Source organism: Oryzias latipes, chromosome 17 (assembly GCF_002234675.1).
Source record: "Oryzias latipes chromosome 17, ASM223467v1".
Taxonomy (NCBI): Eukaryota; Metazoa; Chordata; class Actinopteri; order Beloniformes; family Adrianichthyidae; genus Oryzias; species Oryzias latipes.
In genome coordinates, this window is record NC_019875.2 from 27,303,680 (window position 1) to 27,310,743 (window position 7,064).

Genomic DNA, 7,064 nt, shown 5'->3' on the forward strand with positions numbered 1-7,064 from the left:
GCTGGTCTTTGATGGCCAGAATGTCATTTGGACAAAATGTAATTCTTTAATGCCTTTTTTCTGGGGATTTTTGGTACCTTTTGCTTGCCAGAATTGGCCACAACCGATGTCTATCCGATGTATGATGAATTTCTACAGCATCATTTAGATATCTGATAGATCTGTCCAAGCCCAGTGAGTTTATATAACTATTAAGAGTGAAAATACAGGTTTCTATTGTTCCTTTGAGAAAAAAACAAACTCTTTTCTTTTCAAACTGTTAAAGCAAAACGTTTTGAACCAGTCTTTACTTGACCTTTTTACCTACAAATTCAATTTTTCAACTGAAAGAGTTCCTACAAAGGCAGAACCTGCAGGATTACATGAGTCTCCTGCCATTTGAGTGGCAGCCATCCCTTTCACTTCACAGGAAGGAAATCTCAGCGAGGTCTCCAGGATCCACTTGCACATGTGTCTTCTCCAGGTATTTTTTTTACTTCCTGGCCTTCGTCCTTTCTAAACTGCTTGTGGAAGTGTTGCTGTCCATGTGGCCCTGTGATGCCCCGGCATCCTGTCCGTGGTGTATCCTGCCTTGCTCAATGATAACTGAGAAAAGCAGGATGTCTCATGCTTTTTTCTGCTGCTGTCTGTGTATTCTGTAAATCCCTTTATCCTACTCCTGCGTGGAAAAATCCATCACACATAAAGTTTGTTTTTGTTAGAAAATAAAAAAACATAATGGCTTTAGCACGAAAATTAAAACCACATTTGATATTTTAAACTTTTAGAGTTAGTTTTTTTAATCACAATGGAAAAATTGATAAAAGTTGAACCAAGAATTAGATGATTTATTGACCTCAAAAACACAACCTGCAAAGATCCAGTTCTTAACTACTAGTTATGGAGAAAGAGGTATTTCTGGTTGGAAACTCAGACATTTGACTTTACAGTCAAGTGGCTTGATGATGCATTGATGACAGTAGTGGGAAGGATCACGTAAAAGCTTTGTCAAAAGGAAAGTATTATATTTTCGGAGCAGGATGTGAAGTCATGCTATAAAGAGTTAAAGTAACACATGATTCACTGCATCTTTGGGCTTTAGAGAGCCTTGCTACACTGTGGAAAAAACTGACTGTTATACCCTTTCACAATAAGATTTTTGCTAAAAAAAGAACTTCTTAAAATTGAAAATATGTTTTTTTGGGGGAGCATTTTTGTCAGTTATTAAATGTATGAGGAAAATAAAATTGAAGTACAGCCATTGATCTCATTGATTTTTCTCAATTGGCCACAGATTTCTATAATAATGTTTTGCATCCATGCATTTTCCATCAATGTATCTAGTCAATATTTCTTGTATCAGTTCAATTTGGATAATAAAACACAAAGAGTCAAGCTAAAAAAGAGACTGTATTTATTTTTTAATCAGTTTAGAAAATTGCAATTTTATAAATAGATGTCATTTTACATGTCATCCTCTGCCTAACAAGTATTTTGAGACTTCAAAAAACCTTTTTTTGAGGTTTGTCAAATCTCATTTGGGCAAAAAATCTCCTTCTGGGCTCTGTCGCCTACACCACATCAGAGAGAGTAATTGTAGTCCAGACACTGATGCACTCTAGACTGGTTCTCCACACCTAACACACCATGTCATCACTGTCAGGGCTACTTGCTGAGCCATAATTAACAAAGGCTGACACAAACAACCAGGGAGATTCCTTCAAACAAACACAGCCCAGATTTGGGCTCAGTTCACTTCAAAGCAAGCATATGCAGATAACCATGCAAGCCCCAAAAGCGCCCTGCTGCCCCCTCCCATGGAGAGGGCGACTGGGGCATGCAGGGGGTGGAAGGCAGCACTGATGAGAGGACGAGAGAAGGTGCGAAGTGGCTTTTGACAAGACAGCACCTGCTGCGTCCTCACCACCAGGCAGATTCTTGCCATTTGTCTTGACTAACCAGTTTGCACTCTCTGGGGGGGATTGGTGCTGGCTGAGAAGAGGGGGTGCACAGATTGTTCGAAGAACGTGCATGTTATGGGGACACACCTACTGTCAAGCTGGTGGAACATTCCAGCTGTCTGAGGCAGCTAGCGCCTCTGCTGCTGGACGGTGACGAGTTTGCCCCGGTCACCTCTTGATTTACATCCAGTCCTGAGCTCAATGGCATGTCTGGTATTGATAATGGCATAGTAACCCCAAGATACCTCTTTCTTTCTTTCTTTTTAAAACATACATGCTTGCATTAGTGCTCATTTAAACATCAGTAAAGTCATCTCCTAATCCAATCCAAATGCTGCCTTTAAAGACTCGTCTTATCCTCCAGTATCTTCACTGTCTCTTATCAGCTTTGGTTTTCTCTGAGACTCATGACGCAGCTGGATCTGGTCTCCTGTGATCAGTCTGCTGGAATGGAGGCACTGGTGCAGACCAGACTATCTCCTGAAGTACTCAAAGACTGTGGTGAAGGCAGAGTAATGCATCAGTGACAGCGGATATTTATGGCAGAGAAGATGGTGACTACTAGCTTGGAAAGACAAACAATCTGTTTTGGGAGTGGAATTGTAAAATTCTGTTTATGAGACCCATACCAGCAAAAAAAGATTCCCTCCATATAAATAATCAGCTGCCTGCTGGGTGATGTTTGAAACTGTTCGGGGCTGTAATGGTTGAAAAACAGAGGTTGCAAAAGAAAACCTTTTTCACCATAAATAAAACATCTCAGAGGATTTCTCACTTCACTGTAGACAGTTTTGCTGTAGTGCCAACTGTTGCATCTATTTCACTCCTGTTAAACAGCCAAGAAAAGAGTTATCTACAGAAAATGCTTCTTCTTAAACATCTGATGTTGCTTTGCTTCTCTGGTTCATGCTGATACCATTTGTGGATTAAACTGTTTTTTTAAATGCGAATTAAACAATTTTTTTCTTACGAATGGCGTAGAGATGAATCTAATTGGGGTTTTTCTGACATGAATGCAAACCTTTTTTTCAACTTTTAGACAGTAAAAATCTTTTATGTAACTCTGGTAACAGACCCAAAGAACAAATGAATCACCCTGGTAGAAACAGGAAGTGACTGAGTCACTATGAGCATAAAAAACTTAATGTTTTGCTTTGTCAGCTTCATTTTTAAATTCTAAAACTCCATTTCAAAATTGCAAGAGCATTTTGTCTCGGGGCTCACCGTGCTTGTTTGGTCTGGATCAGAGATCATTTGGTCTGATAGTCTGCTTGTTTGGACAGGTGTGAAAGCTCATCTGAACAAGCAAATTGTCCCACTCTGCCAGAAAACGAGGGTCTCAATTTACTTGCAAGTGAATCTTGGTGTGGTTCACCACAGTGTGAAACTCCTGCGGGCTAAAGAATCTAAATAGAGGATTGTGGAATTGTGGATTTTGCATTCAAATAATTTTAGTTAAATCTGAAAAAGTGCAGGCAAAGCAAGACTTTAAAAATATCTCAATAGTAGTCATATGAATGACGTCTTCTTTAACATCCTCTTTTTTTTTGTACAGTTTGTAGTTCCATGACAGTTGGTGATTTATTCAGAATAAATGCTACCCAAATGTGACAGCAAACAAACACATTTCTTTCTGCAGATACCAACCAATCAAACCAAGTCCACCAGACTTTTACGCCCTAAAGCAGTGGTCCCACCATCCCACAATCCAGTACCGGAAGATTTGACACTTGCCTGAAGAAAAACCTAATTTTTTTTCTTTTTTATTTATTATCTGATTTTGAAAAAGGTTTTATATTGAAAAACTACTGTATTCTACCACCACATCCAACTCATTCTTGATTGGTGTTAAGTCACATGTCCAAGCCACTGCGCAGACCACTAACTTGTATCCCTCAAGCTGGCAAAGTTAGCAAAAAAGAAAGGTGGAAATTTTATTTTTGCAGAAAAGAGCCGGTAAGGATTTAGATTATTCCAAAATAAAAGAAATCTGCATTTAACATACGAAAACCAGGAATCTTTATATGTTGACTTAAAAGTTGGACGAGGCTGAAGCTGGCGTCTGATTTTTTTAGTTTCCACAGTTGGGAGTTAAGGGAAAATCTGTCACATTTGAAATCTAGTGCAATAATGAGGTTTAAAGCAGCTGCAGATATTTTACAGAGGATGAAGATAAACTTTACCCTCAAAGTAAAAAAGAATTGGAAGCGCAAAAACAAAAACCAAAGACAAAATAAGTCTGACGCCCACTTTATCCTCGTACAGACTGGCCAGTGAAAATATAGTCTGCCATTAAACCAGTCTATGGCCTGATAAGGATTGGGGACCACTGCCCTTTAACATCCTAAGAGTAGCCCAGAAATCAGATAATTTATCAGTTGGTAATGAGTCATCGCAACCAGAACACCTGTACTTGCAAAGAACCAACAGAAACGGGTTGCAGAATAATTTTTAAGATCTAGAATAACCCTTTATTCTTATTTATTCATTAATACAGTTTGTTACTCTGACACACAAAAATGCCCTTTTAATCCCCTACTCTTTTGCCCGATCCTTGAGGTCTAGACACCAAAATCGTTGAAATATTCCCAAAACAAACTGTCACAGCTCATCGTTGGAATCCCCTTCCTTTTCTGCTTGATAACCCAGATTAAGACGTTTTTATTAAGAGAAGCTTTTAGTTGATCTTAGTCTATGACGCTAACTTTTATCTTCATTTTTAGAGGGTTCTGTCAGTGTGTGATGTTTTAATCAGTCTGTGTGGGCTTTTGGTTTTATGCTTTTATTTTTGTAAAACACTTTTAGATTTTATTCTTTGCAAAGTTTTATAAGAATACAAATTTACTGTGAACACAAGAAAAAAACAATTTCATTACTTTAAAAAATTGTGCAAAAAAGACAAATTTACAACCATTTTAAAATATAACATAACAACTCACTGCTAAATTCAATGTGTAACATATATGCTGCAATGAAACTGTATGATCCTCTGTGAGTGCATGTCATGCAACACATGAAAATGCTGCAGCAGCAGCAATCCAGGTGATCCACACATTTTCCTTTTCCATTACAATTCCTGTGAAGCAAACGACTCCTAACCCTCCCCAGAGAAGCTGCTCTGGAGGCTCACGTCCTGTTGAGGCTTGTCAGCCGAGTACAATGCCCGTAGTCTGAATAATGTGGCTGGAAGCTAGTTTATTCAAGCACCCTTTTGTTTATGCTTCATGCTCACCTTTTCCCTCCACTGATGATCAGATACCAGGAAGAAAAAAAAAGGAGAAAAAGATCATCAATCTCTTGGCTGCGAGGGAAAATGTGCACCCTGTGTCAACAGGGATGTAATGGATGTGTTAATACTGCGTCATTTTCTTTTTTGTCTAGAAAGCGGTCAGGTTAGGCTTTTTTCTTGAAGATTTACTTTCTATATTTACCTGTGATTTAAGAGAGGTCCTTCAGTGATGGGTGTGCTCTCTCTGATGCTGCAAATTCAGCCCCAAAATTCCCCAGCATCTCCATCCAGTCAGGTGCTTTACAGGAATAGTGTCATTCTAGCACCCGAAATACAAAAAAAATAGGTATTGAAATGTTGCATTGGTGTCATAAATTAGTTTCTTAATTATTCAACGACCTCATCTTCCCGACTTTTTGCTCACACGCCTGGATAAATGATACGGAGCCTCCTGAGCCGCTGTCAGGTTTGCTGTTTTGGTGAGGCTCCGTATGCTGTTGCTGTGGAGAGGCAAAAAACGCTTAGAAATGCCTTTTGGCCAGACAGCTTTTCCCAGCTCTGATTCATCATAATTAGGTCACGGGCTCGGTCTGTTGGCCTCTTAGTGATCATCTCACCCTCATGGTCTGTACACCACTGTGCTCCACCAGCAGCCTCAGATTATTAGTATAAATGCGTTGTGCCATGAAAGGGCTGGTAGTTATCTGTTTCATTTTACGCTTTTTATTTTTCTGCAGTGGAAGTCTGAGTTGTTCAAATACTTAAATTTACTACCTGTTTATTTTTTTATTGTAATTATTTTAAAAAAGTATAAGGACATTATCCTCAAACTATCTCCCCATAAACTTCCTCTAAAGTGCTAAGCAAATTATTCAAAAACAAACAAAATGAAATAATATCTTGATTAATGCATAAAACACAGCTATACAATTAGAAACGCATCATTTTCCATCCATTTTCCTCCTTATCTTGATGTGAATAAAGATGGTCAGTTTAATTGGGGCCAAGAAGACATGCATTTGGCTCAGACAGACTGATGGGTAGTTTGTTGCCTGGTGCAGAGGCGACTGTGAAATGTTATAATCGCGCCTATGCATCTGGATCTCCTCTTGGCCTGAAGCATTCAGGAGCTGGATGGAGTTCCCTAAAAAAAGAAAAAAGAAATCCTGCGAGACACATACACCGATGTCTGCCTCCAAAGCATGCACACTCTGAGGTTACAGCTGAATCTTGTTGTTTTATAAATCCTCCAGATTTATTTCTACCTGCCTTCAAGGTTGTCGATTTGTGTTTATGTTGGGGATTAGCTTAAAAAAAGCAACATTTTTTTTTGACTCTGTTAAAAATATGCGGTTCTATAATGGTTTTTTCTATTATGAGGTCAGAGAACCTGGAAAAAAAAACTCATATATATATAAATGCATCAGGGAGATGCGGGAATGGCAAAAATAGAAGTTTACACAGTAAGTAAATTAAAAGAAAAATCAGGTACTATATCACTCAGCGCTGTTCATCAAACCTCCCTCCAGTTTTGTAACAAAAGCGATTTAGAAGCATAAGCCCTGGTCATTCAGGACCAACATGACCCACAAAAAGATAAAATTAGCCAGGAAACCAGAAGAGTCTGAGCTGGCATGTTTCACTTCCTCTGGAAAGCATCAGGCCATCTTCTCATTTAAAAAGATATTTACCTGTGGACTGCCTGGTGTGATCAGTTTGAAGAATTCCTAATCATAATTGAATCAAGGTTGAGCTTCTTAATTTGTATAGTACAGATAATGTATGTCACATGTAATCTACCAGACGTGTGTAGTTTAGTTCAACCACATACTTTTCCATCTCCAGTGCAATTAAAAAGAGCTAAATGAAACTATTCTGAACCTTAAATTTCAAAA

At 38.6% G+C, this 7,064-nt stretch overlaps 1 long non-coding RNA gene across 1 annotated transcript; it reads right to left on the bottom strand.

Annotated features, from left to right (window-relative positions):
- Window positions 1-4,453: 4,453 nt before the first annotated feature.
- On the bottom strand, window positions 4,454-6,343 carry LOC110016912. Its single transcript, XR_002292223.2, has 3 exons — window positions 5,569-6,343; window positions 5,372-5,488; window positions 4,454-5,184 (listed from the first exon to the last, which is right to left on the bottom strand). It is a non-coding gene; the product is annotated as an uncharacterized LOC110016912 (long non-coding RNA).
- Between the last annotated feature and the right edge of the window lie 721 nt (window positions 6,344-7,064).